This window comes from Pelmatolapia mariae, linkage group LG18 (assembly GCF_036321145.2).
Source record: "Pelmatolapia mariae isolate MD_Pm_ZW linkage group LG18, Pm_UMD_F_2, whole genome shotgun sequence".
Lineage (NCBI taxonomy): Eukaryota > Metazoa > Chordata > Actinopteri > Cichliformes > Cichlidae > Pelmatolapia > Pelmatolapia mariae.
Genome location: NC_086243.1, coordinates 24729089 through 24742364, shown reverse-complemented (window position 1 = coordinate 24742364; position 13276 = coordinate 24729089). Strand labels below are relative to the sequence as shown.

General features: G+C 38.8%; 1 protein-coding gene across 20 annotated transcripts in view; it reads right to left on the bottom strand.

Moving 5' to 3' along the window:
• Nucleotides 1–12392, bottom strand: part of LOC134616924 (band 4.1-like protein 3) — a 52240-nt gene extending 39848 nt beyond the window's left edge. For 18 of the 20 annotated variants that reach the window (XM_063462000.1, XM_063462002.1, XM_063462008.1 and 15 more), the window contains exon 1: nt 1339–1463. The gene's annotated coding sequence lies outside the window, so the exon portion shown is untranslated. Of the gene's footprint in view, nt 1–365; nt 385–1338; nt 1464–12266 lie in introns of those variants that run through there. The other 2 variants (XM_063462011.1, XM_063462001.1) reach the window with 2 other exon arrangements.
• Between the last annotated feature and the right edge of the window lie 884 nt (nt 12393–13276).

Below are 13276 nucleotides of genomic sequence, written 5' to 3'. Positions count from 1 at the left end.
AGTCACATGGTTTACTATTAAAAATATGTTTTAGTAATGATCAGATCATTAAAAAGCTATTCATGTGATTTTTGTGTTACAAAATCCTGATGATGAAAGTGCTATAATCAAGTCACCTGTCTGTCTAGACATATTTATATTATATATACACACAAACACAGTTGGACAAATAACTGATGAGTGACATTTAGAAGTAGAAAAAAGTTACAAATGATCCTTGCTCATCTTTGTAGCCTTTGACATGAGAGTCACCATTTGTATCACAGCTACAGATGTCAGAGCATCTTATTCTTTAGTATATGAGACAAATTATGGTTTATATATGTATAAATACAAGCCAAAAATCATGATTCAACAATACTGACCGATATAAATTTGGGTCTTCCTCATATAAAATGAATGGTCTCAGCAGTTTCTGTTGAGTGAAATGAAAAGACTGCCTCCTCCATTGTCACTGTGCAAACTAAAGCTGTAAACAGAGGTGCAGCCTCAGTAAACGAACTATGAATCCCTGCCTACAAGGCCCACAATGTTCTTGCCTCTCAATGCTACTGCAACAGCAGCTTACTGTGCATCTTAATTAAATTGTCAAGTCAGTCTCCAGCCATTGCATGCTGTGGCAGCAAGGATGTAAGGATGCTAAAAGAGGATCCAGACCGTGTCATCCTGCCCCTAACCACGCCTACCGCACTGCAGATCAAAAACACCGAAGTATGTCGTCTTAACCTCGGACAATCTGACAGTTTTAATCCATTAATTGTCTGCAAATTGTAACAGTGCCTGCCAGTGACTCAGCGCTCTCCTTCACTGATGTAAAAACGGGAGGGATTAAAGGTCGGACAAGCATCTGTATCGTCTCGTTTCACCAATTTCACCCACTTTCTAGCCCCGAAACTTGAGCACGTTAGCCAGCTTCACCTCAAGCGGTGCGCTTCTTTAAAATATCCGTGCATACCCCGACTTTTAGCTTCAGATTAACCACCGCTGCAGGCAGCTCAGTCGGCAAAATGCAACATTTTCTGCTTCAGTGTTACGCGCCGAATGGTTACAATGTGAAACCACAGGAGGATAAAAAAAGAAAGAAAACCATATGACCCCCGTTTCTGACTCGGTTAGCCACGTCCACTAGACTTTTTCCGCCTGACTAGATACAGTAAAACTGTACTCTAATGTTAATCATCTGTCATCGGCCGCGGGTGCTGTGAGCACGCGATCGAAAATGTGGCACGAGACAAAACCTCACAAAGAGCCGTTCAAGCCGCGAAACTTGCATCTTCTCTAAGTGAGCCTCGGTGTAATGGTACAAACGAGAAGCAGCGAAGAAAATGGGTTTATTACCAGACACAGCGTCCTCGTTCAGCTGGTTATGCGAGTTGCATTCGTAGTGGGCTTCTGTTTCCTGACAGCGGTGCTACTCTGCTGCAGTTCCCCTCTCCACCAGCCTATCAAACTCCACTATGCAGCCGAGAGTAGAATTGTGGGATATCAGGACAGCCGGGGCATTATTTTAGCAACACCCTCCTCCCAATACACATACACGCACACGCACGCGCACAGCAGGGCAATTAATGACACGAGGTTTGTTGTTTTAGTGACGAACGGCACTAAGAGTCATCTCTATGTAAGGACATGAGATTAAATTAAAGTCAATCAGTGGAGGAATGTAACAAAGGAAGGATGATGTACTCAACTGATTGTTCAGTTTAAAGGTGTCTGTGGGCAATTCTACAGTCTGCAGGGTATTTTCTGTCCCACCCATGAATTTGGAAATAATGCATGCGCAAAAACCTAAAGCATACTTTTGTTGCGTAAACTGCACTTTTCCTGAGAGAATGTTTTTAAAAGCCTTAAAATACAAAACAGTTCTTTGAGAACATTTTTTTTCAACTTCTTTGTAACCAAATAGGATGTTAAAATGACTTAGAAATCCACTTAAAAAAACAAAAACAAACAGTTGACACTTTTTTTTCTCTTTTTTTTTACATCAACATATTTTAAAGAACAGTAATTATGCAGCTCTGTTACTGGAACTCATTTAAAGGAAGAGACAACACGGTGATATGACATGCAACTTGTGCTAACACCATGGGGACACTAAAGGCCCTCTTTGACATATTTCGTATTTTTCCAGTACTTCCTGGCTAGATGGAGTGTGCCACTCCAATCAAGGCAAAACACTCTTACCCATATTCCCCAAAGAACACAAATCAAATTCCAAGTTTCCTTGCTTTATTTCCACTGCTAGCATCTTTTCCCATGAAAACACTATCACTTTGCCCTAACAGTGATCAGTCTGTTATTTGCAATCCTGTTACCATAAAACAAATCAATTTAAAACAAACATATGCTACAAACATTTAAAATATTAATAAAAAAATATATCTGCGGTCCTGAGTATTTACTTGTCATATGTATGTCATCTGTTAAGCCATGTTAGCGTGTACAACCCCGTTGCTCTAACATGTAATTTTCAAAATGGTTTAATCTGTTGCCTTTATAATCACTTGAATTATTATATGAATAATGTGTTTGAGAAAAATATTTGAAAATAGATACAAAAATTTCTAAAATAAACTGACTATTAAAGAGTTGGGCAGGATAGATTTCAAAAGTTGTTTAAATTAAATAAAGTATTATCTAAAATTGAGTTTAATGTGAGTAGGACCATTTTTAACTGAATGGTCAAGAATTCATTAAACAATTTTGTTAAAAAAACAAAACAAAAAACTACTGCGCCAAGCATAGCACACAGCAACCAAATCTCATAATAAGTGGACCTTTTTATTTGTTTAAAAATTGTTTAAAATAAAGAAATTTTAAAAACAATTTCTGAAGCCTATATTGTTCACCAATATGCTCCATTCATTTACCTAATGTGTTATAGAGGCAATCGTTGTTTACAACACAAATAACAAATCATTACCAAAAATATCATCTTTATAACACCGGAAAAAAAAACATTCCACCAACCCTTCCACCAATCCGTGTATGTATTGTCTGATATGTGCCATTTGGTGATGTAAAGTTAATGTCTTGCGTGTTAGATACAGAGCTGGAGACACAAACTGAAAATATCTATATCAGAATGCTTTTAGGCTACAGAAACAGGATCGGCCACAAAAATCCAACATAGGTCACACTCCAAGAATTAAAAACAAACATTATCACTCTGCCATGTTCTATTTCAACATTTCAGAATCTTGTGCGTGCGTATAATATAAATGTGTCTAGACAGAGCGGTGACTTGAATCTCAGTTCAACAGTGTACATTAAACTGTGTTTCACTTTTCTACTTTCTGATATTTATGTAGCGGCTACAGTTACTTTGCAGGCTAGTATTTCAATTCAACTTTATTAATATTGTGCCAATTTACAACAACAGTCACCTCAAGGCACTTTATATTGTAGGGTAGGGAACCCACAACAGATATTCGACATATATAAGCAGTAATAAGCTTAAAAAACATGCTTCAGGTTAAAATAGTCACCACCATTAAAAAAAGCTCACTTTGACCATCCACAGGAACAAGTTTTTGCATCAGTATCATTTTTCCAGAAATATAACACTGACAGGAACTGCACAACAAGCACTTTCACTTTTTACATTTCAAGTACATTTTTCCATGAATATTTCTGAACAATGTAGGACATTTACTCTGTGGTATAGTAGCCATTTTACTTGCATAAAGGATTCAAATACTACTTCTGTCACAGAGCTAAAGCTATACAATCTCTATATCATCCACTGCCAACTGAAAAACAATCTAAGGCACAATAAAAAAAGGAAAGTATGAGGATGTGAACGCAGCGACGCAAACGCACATCTGCAGCGCTCTCCCAGGCATACATATTGGTTTGTGCGCATTCACAAATACAGACATAAAAGCAAGTTCTTAATTAGAGTCTGGGTTGTTCCCTCTGGGGATTTGTGGGTTTTGCCTCCCGCCTCCCAGTGGGAATTTGACCCAACTCGATCACCCATTTGACTTTTCTTTCATTGAACTGCTTTCATGCTGGATGCAGTGAACACTAATGAGAACTTTCTGCTGAATTCATACATAAATAGTGACAGTGACAAAGTGGGCGTGCACATAGCAGAACAACACACAGTGACACTTGTATACAGAAAGCAGACAGCTGCTTCCTCATTCAGTCTCTCAGTGGACAAGTCATAAAACAAAACCATAAAACAACGTTTTATATTTAGTGGATATAGTAAAGTAATTAAACTACACTATATACAGTCTTTTTATTCCAACAACCCTTACTTGTGTAGTTAGGGGATGATGTAATACCTGTAATATATAATAACTGTAAATGTAATAAATGTAATAACTTAAAGGGCTACCAGCCTGAGTATTAAAGTGATATGTCCATTAACCACAAAAAAGTGAAAGGATGTGCTTTTCTCACGTACCCTTACCACCAGTGGAGATCAGTGAAGGTCTGTTACACGCCCTCCCCTTCACGTCCTGTCTTGTTTTTGTAATGAGAACTATAGCTTATGCTTCCAAAACAAATTGTTGTGCACATTACCACAATGAGGCTCTCTGAGAAAACATAGTGTACAAGAGGCTGTAACAACTAGCTACAATATCTTTTTTTCTGTCCAGCTAAACAATGGTTATCTACATTTAGAGCAGGTGGAGTCTGGTGCAGCATGACCAGACTGATCGTCTCAGACATTGCTCATCAGGGCCCGTCTAGCCAGCGGGTCGCGGCGGTATGACTTTAATGCAGTAAAATAAGGGATGAGAGCTTGCATATTAGCTTGTCCCTACAGGAAATATCAATGCACATTGAATACTTGAAGCATTAAAATGTAATGGAGCTTGGTCATTAGATAACAAATAAAAATGGTTAAATGTTGAACGTTTAAGCTGCTTAACAAAGGCAAACAGACAGTACTTTATTGCTGGTCATGAAAAACAACTTAAAAAATTTGTTGCCAATAGAAGATAGAAGATAAAATATGAAACTTGTTTCAAATCAATCATCCTCATTCCTCCCGCTTTCATATTTGAGGGTAGGGAGTAGCTTAAATATATTTTGGGTAGTTCTGTAATGAAGTTGTTACAGTCTGTGATGGTAGTGACATTGGTGGATTATCCCCTAAACACCTCATGAGGTGGTTTTTGGCTACCACGCAGCAAAAAAAGAGACCAAAATACACCATCAGAAAATTGATCCTTTTTAAAGCAGACACTAATACTGGGTTGGATCCCCTTTTTTGCCTTTAGAGCTGCCTTAACTCTTCATGGCAGATTCAACAAGCTGCTGGAAACATTTCTCTGAGATTTTGCTCCATTTGACCTGATAGTACTACAGTTGCTGTAGATTTGGCAGCTACTCATCCATGATACCAACCTCCTGTTCCCCCACATCCCAAATATATCTATCAGACTGAGATCTGCGAGTGTGGGGGCTATTTGAGTAGGGTGATCTGATTGTCATAAAAGCAATTTGAGATGATCTGAGCTCTGTGACATGGTGAGTTTTCCTGCTCGAAGCAACCATCATGTGCAAACTGTGATAATAACGGAACGGACAAAGACAACAACAATACTCTGGTAGGATGTAGCGTTGAAACATCCTGTTTTTAAAACACTCAAAAATGCCAAGAAAATATCCCCCATACCATTACACCACCAGCAGCAGCAGCATGTTGTTTATGCCAAACTCCGACCCTAGGGTCAGAAATCAGGACTAAGAAATCAAGAGACATTGACAACCTTCTATTGTCCATCTTTGGTGAGCTGGTATGAACTGTAGCCTCAGTTTCCCGTTCACAGAAGTGGAACTCAATGTGGTCTTCTGCTACTGCAGTAAATCTGCTTCAGTGTTCAACATGAACAGGGGACTGTATAGACTAGGTCTTAAATATGCTATTATTTTAAGCCTGGCTTTGTCAGAATTCCTTTGGTTTTGTCAGCTGGTAGCCTAAAAAAGTTCCTCAAAGTGGAAGAGTATCTATTGTAGGCAGGGTTTTCACAAATCCATGACTTGTCTGATTTAATGTTAAATTAACAGCCAGTTTTGAAGTTCCAAGTCAATGTTCAAAATGTGTTACTGTCTCAATTGTTTTGAAAATACAAAATAAATTCTAAGTCCGTATATATTAGAAGGCAGAAGGTAAACAGAACTGTTCTGCAGAAAAATATTTAAACACTTGTGTTTTTTTAATATATAATTGTTAGCTCAACATGTAGGCGGCGCATGTCACCCTTTCTCAATGGTTATTTAAATCTGAGGCAATAAAGTCTTGGCCTTTAACTGTGCTGTGACTTTCTATCTTCACATATAATTACTCACAGATAAGTGAGTGCACATCGGTGACTCTTCCAAGTCTCTAGAACAGCCCTTGGTCAGCAAAATGATTAATACCACGCAAGACAGACAACATGTGATCTGTGGACTCGACTTAGCTTATGTGGCTGCTTAACTCTTCACTTTTTTCTGCTGTGTACAGACACCAAGTTCCCGTGCAGGTCGTCTGCTCAGAACCCTGACCTTGAACCCAGTTTACTTCTAAAACCTTTTCTTTTCTCAGAATCAAAACAAGTATGAACAAAAGCAGAAAACATAAGACAAAAAAACAATAGTTAACAACTCTACCACTGTCTCTTTTATTTCAATTGACTCAAAACTGAAATGTAATAGAAGTTGCATTCAGCTGATCTTCTTACATTTCGCTTTCATTTAACACAAGAACATAAAAAAGTGAGAAGTAATACTACAAGCCCTAGTTTTTTGGGGAAAAAACCATTTTCCTCAAAATTCACACTGTAAAGCTTGTTAAGTATAAATATGTCTATATGCTCATTCTCTATAATCAGTAACCTCATGAAGTTCATTACAGCAATCCAATTTACAGTACTGTGGTCAGAACAAGCAAGCTGGCACTTCATCAATGCACAATTAAGTTGAAGCATGTCCCTTACAAAACCTGGCAAATCACCCGTGTGATCCAATTACAAAAAGAAGAAGAAAGAAAATTCCAGCAGTTTCAGCAAATCCCAGGTCTGGGGGAAAATAACTGCTACTCTAAAATGTGTTTTCTTTGTTTGTTTGTTTGCCAAACACAGGATCACTTTCCATTTTGTCTGGATTTTCAAACACAGTAAGAGAGATACTTCACTAGATGATGTATACTATTTCTATGCTTACCTGAACCATTCCGATAAAAAAAGCATTTTTAATGATTGCAATCTGTGGCTTTTATAGGGTTTTTTACAGTTCCATTATTCAAACTATGAATGCATTTTTGAGAGTTTATGACTGTGTTAGTTCGTCTGTAAATTACACTTTGAACTGAATGAACTCAAATCGAATGGGCTGAACTTCACCTCCAACCAGTCACGACTACCATCCCCTACTGTCCAGCTCAACTCAGCTGCGAATGCCTTTACTCCCAAAGGGCTGCAGGTCAGCAAGCACACAATGGAAATTAGAGTCTGATTTTGGCACCCCACACTGGGCCAAAGCTTCCAAATCAACCCCCCACCCCACTTTGCGCACACCCTCATTACACTTCACCTCCTACACTTTTTTCAGCTCTGGCTGAAAGGCACACGTTGCAGATTAAGAAGAAAAAAAAAAAGAAGTAATAATAAGATGATTGCTTTCTGCATGTAGGAAGCACATCTTATCTCAAGGAATCATAAATGAGGGCTGTATTTCCAACCTTTGGAATTCACAGTTTTGCCCATCAAGTAACTTTTGGTTAGGAACTGTCTGAGTAAGCGAGAGGCGGCACGTGTGCAGCACGTGGCAACAAGGAGAGAAAAAAGCTTCCTTTTTTGGCTTTGCTGTGGATACCAATTCGTGAAAAACAAAGCACTTTAAGGAGGATTTCGACTATGTAATCCAAACCAGCCTGGTCTACAATAAATCACACTTTTTCCTCTCAACTGTTGCAATTAAATCTAAAATATTTATCTGTGTTGATTTCATGAAAACCAACATTTTCAATAAGCACTCAACACTGTTTCTCAAAGGGAAAAGCTCTTTTTTCCCCTTCCCAGCCAGAGTTAGATGTGAAACTTAATCTACCTGCAAGTAATTATGAAGCTGCCATCAAAAGTCAATGAGCTTAGCTTAATATAGCATAAAGGCTGGAATGTGGGGGCAGGGGAAGCTAACCTGTCTGTACACCTCTGAAGCTCAATAATTAGCAAAGGAGCTCTTGTTTAATTGGTACAGAAAGCTAGGATTAAAAACAGCAGCCTGTGCTGTGGTTTTATAGGAGAGATGTTCTAGACTATTTCCTGGAGTGCTTCTGCGAGACAGAGGAAAACCAGGGGATACTTCATGAATAGGTGTGCCTTTCTTACCAATTTGAATATTTGTGCTACATAATGCTAATCAGGTAGCATCGTTAGCCTAAAACAGATTCAAGATTTGAGTTAGGGTCAACCTTCTCATCTAACATCATTTAACTCTCAAGCGCAGAAACCCACTTAACAAAAATATGAAGAATTTATTTTATATCTACCGAATATAAAATATTCTATCCAATAAGACTCTTAGCTTTACTCTGATGTAAACTGTTGCCCAGCATCCCATTGGAGGTTAAGCTGAAAGAGTAATCTCTTTGCTGCCTGTGACTTTCAGGGTGCCATCGCGCAGACTACGGCTTTATAAGGCAAAGACAGCTCCAGACCGCTCTCAAGTGGTTGGGCATGCTGGGAGATAACAATGCTCCCAACAAGCTTATCAATGCACTGCAACAAGATTGAGTCATACGTTTTATCTCCTCCAGCCTCTGAAGACAGCAGCGCTGCACTCACGCGTTGGGTTCAACTTGCTTTAATAGACTGAACTAGACTGTACACCTGAAGGCACAAAGTCTGTGATTAGCACTGATTAACACTTTGCTATCGAAACTGTAAATAGACTGGTACTTATGTAGTGCTTTTCTACTCAATTGAGCACTTAAAAGTCGTTTTTACTACAGGGTTCATTCACCCAGTAACACATACATTCAGACAAGAGCTTTTATCCAACATTTCTCTCTCTCTCTCACACACATGCACTCTGATGGATTCTGAGGGAGGAACACAGATCTTGCTCAATGATATTTCAATGTGCAGACTGAAGAAGCCATGGACTGACTTTTCAAATAGCTGACGATCTGGGCGACAGCAACCCCTTGATCATTTTAAATATATACATATAACATGTAAACTCACAATTTTTGTATTAGAATTCAATCTTATATGTTTTAAAATTGTGGCTCACTATTCAAAAGCACCCAAGTTTCACTAGAACTGCAAAAATAGATTGATTTGAAACACTCAGTTTGGTATTCAAAAGCATATATTGCTTTCCACAAAGACAATGTAATATGAGCTTTTAAAATCCAGCATGTGCACCATGGGAAAGTTGTGGCTTTAATGTAATAACTCTCCTGGTTTAACCATTTCATTCCAATTAAAGTGCACAGACAATACTCCAACCTTTGCCTTACTTATCTATGAATTGTTATAACAACAAGGGTTTGCTGACTGTTCCTTTTAACCTTTAACCTCTTCTGAGTCACACACCTAGCCCTTCCACGGGTTTTCATACAGCAGCACAATGAGTCACAGCAACAAAGAGCAGCAGGTAAAATAATGTATTCTCCTGCAGTCCAAACCTAGTGCTATTGATCATGTACTAAACTGACAGCAGCATTGATGTAAATTCCTAAGATGAATAGGCAGAGATAGGATTTATCAGCTGCAACATTACATCAAAACAACAGTAGGAAATCTGTCTTTGTTTAGCTCTTAAAGCCTTAGATGTGTGACATGAATGATTCTTTTTAAGCCACGATGAAGAGATTTTATCTGGTTTTGCCTGTATATATAGTGTAGAGGCAGCTAACAAAGTAAAAAAACAAATTAAAATTTAATACAACTTACAGAAAATCCTCCGATTCGCAAAAGGCTATACATGCAACATGGGGAACTCTAAAGGACTACTCCATTATAACATCCCCCCATCCTCAGACTTAATATCTCATGAACTATGCATGTGAGAAAAAAATATACAGCTTTGGAGTTTTTGTCAGAATTTGGAATTTCCCAGCTGCTTGCCTGTAATTACAACCTTCCCATGTTCCACTGGTCCAACTTGGAAAAAAAATCAACAAGGAACATGGACACCCAACACATTTAAATAGCCTTTTCCATGTTCCAGCTGTGTCACATAAATCACAGCAGCTAAGACAATGTTTTACTGGCTAATCTGTAAGTGCAGCTTGCCATTTTCAATTTACAGTGTACCTTTTCCAGAAAGAGCTGGAGGAAGAGCATGCTGGAAAACTCTTGTTTGGAGTTAATGCCTTTCCTTAAGTGGAATTCATCCTTTAAACAGGTCCTGGAAAACTTTCCTCTCCTAATAGTTTTATTAGCTTTGGCATGATTATGCACATTTTTTTTGCCAAAGTTAGAAAAGATCAGCCGTTTCAAAAGGTGGACATGTCTGGATTTTTCTATATGGTGATCTTCTCAAAGTAGTGTTCAACACAAACTTACAAATTCCCGGTGAAGAAGCAAATTAGCAGAGATTTTGTGGATTAAACTTTTCATAAATAATACTTATTTTACCTGCTTTGAATATTTAAACTGGCTGTATTATTATCATCAGAGCAATGTATGAAATAAAAACAATGCAGCAGTGAGAGGGATGCTTTTAGCAAATGATTGAAAGAGTTTTTATCACCCAAAGCTCACTGAGGCTTTATTTGCCTTTGCAGAATGCAAACTGTTTACTTATCCTGACAGGAATGTTAGCGTTAAAGTAGCTTTGCTTGGGCACCATCTGCAGCTGGATATAGAGACAGCCATTTCATCCAACAGTTGGTAGAGACCAAAACAGTGCTGAAAGAAGTCGAACAGGTCTTAGTTTTAGTTAGCAGGGTTTAAAAAAAAAACTATCAAAAAAAACCCCCCCAACCATTCTTTGTGGTCCAAGTTGTCCTTAACGACAACTCTAACACATCAGTGAAAGACACAAAATTACATAACACTACTTCCTCTTGTATGACATAGAGTGAGAACATTTTGGTCAGTCCAAGGCAGCTCATGGGGGACAAGAAATGTTAAGCCTCAGCAAAATGTTACCAACATTCTGCAGAAACATCAAAGACTGCACACACAAGCAAATGAACAAGACAAGTCCCACGGACTTTGGCAACTGTTATCTCCTCAGTCCTGTACATTCAACCTCATCATTCGACCTCATAAAACTGGTGAAATTACTCAAGCGCAAATGGTCAGATGGCACTATAAAATGAACTGTCCCATATTAAAATATATACATATCTAAAAGATTAAATATCAAATAAAATTTCATTGCAGCCATATGGACCTCCCTATTAACAATGCCATGAGATGAATGTTCACTTCAGTGTACATGAAAGAGAATATTATAACAGAAACGTCTTCCTTCTTTGATTCATTCACATCTCTATTTCAAAGAGAGGAAACACATGCTGTGACAACTTCCCCTTTCCGAATAGCCTGTCTGTGCCCAGCAAACATTTAATCAGGTGTGTGTGTGTCTGTGAGTGTGCGTGTCAGAGAAAACAAGTAGTGCTTCCTCAGCAGTTATGAGAAGAAACGAGTTAAGAAATAGCCCGAGAAAAATGCTGATGAGGAGATTATAGACACATTCAGCAAATTGTAAAAGACTTGAGTCAAAAACGTCACACGGAACTTAGATTTATCGAGGGCTTTGCATTTGTATCGGGAAGAAATGGATCCGACCTGTTTTCACTTTTAAACAGCTGTTACACGAAGTTTCTCAACGCTCCGTCACGTTAGATTTTCAAAATAAAGCGAGGTAAAGTATTGATCGCGTCTGTTTGGCCCTTTACTCTGGAGTATTAAGTGTGAAGAGGCTGCCGTTTGAAATTTATTCTGTTCTAACTCCAAATTATTCCCTGTTCTTGTCTTTTTGTGTGTTTCACACTGTTGCCCATAAACACTTGTACTCACCGTTTGAAATGTAACAGATCGCCGGGAAAGCAGCAGGTCAAGTTGTAGTGGAAAGCCCGGTGATTGCAACGGAAAAAAGACATGAAAAATGAAACAGAACATTACTAAGATATGTCACACGACGAGAATAACTCTTTAAAAATATTAAAAACCACATATAACATCCTAATGCTGCCCTAATTACAAAAAAAAACCCCGATTTAAGTTTGCTCATGCTCATATAGTGACAGCCTGTTTTTCGACACACAAACTAAACAGTGTAAACACAAGCGAGCACTTTACCTGAGTGTTCAGCGAGGGGACACAAACTCCCCAAACGCCAGCTGTTGGTCAGGGAGCGCTACGAAGACCAGGAATCCCCTGCGTGGGTCTCGTCCGGGTGAAAGGACACACACCTGTGAGCGCCAGATTTGGCAAACCTTCCCAGAGACGGAGCGAGCTGACCCCGCCCCCTCCTGCCTCTAAAAAAAAAAATCGGCCCCGTGGTGCTCTTAAACGGGCACGCCCACGACTCAACCAGCATAGAGCCAGTGCCACCTACTGGTCGCTTCTATTTTTGTACTTCTTCATCTTTTTTCAAATATCACATGACCACTAGATGGCCACGTTGGGCTGAGCTGCGCTCGCTACTCTCGTGAATAGCCTGCAAACTTCAAAGTGGACTTTTTGTCTGATCCTGTAGGAACTGTTAACAATATGTAGGACTTGGAAGATGAGTGCTGTGCAACAGTCTTGAAGTACCCCTTATTTCTTTTGATTTAACTATGAAAATAAGAATAGTCACGGGAATTTATTGAAACGGATGCAAGCATACACAGAAATGTGTATAAGGCAAAAACAGAGTCTGTGTACTTCCAATGAGCTTGAAAGTCAACATTTTGCTATAGCTACCTTTACTCTTCAACACAGCCTGAACTCTGAACTGTCTGTTTCTTTAAGTATACTTAAGGAATTGTTCTCCAGGCTTCTTGAAGGACTGTTGGTTAACATTTGATCCCACAATGCTTCAGTAATGTTGAGGTTGTGCTAATCATACAAGTTGTACCTTTATAGAAAAATCTGTTTGAGTAAATGGAGAAACAGTAATAAATGCACCTGCATGCATACAAGGGATTGTTAAATGATTAGCATCTATCTGCCAGATCTCAGTTGAACATGATTTTCAAGAGATTTTTTTTGACAATACAGTAGGAGAGATCGTGCGGAAATGACACAGGAAACTATCTGACCTAGACTTGAGCTCAGGCCCCTATACAGCAGCCTTTGACCTCCGGGTCACCTGCTCAACCAGG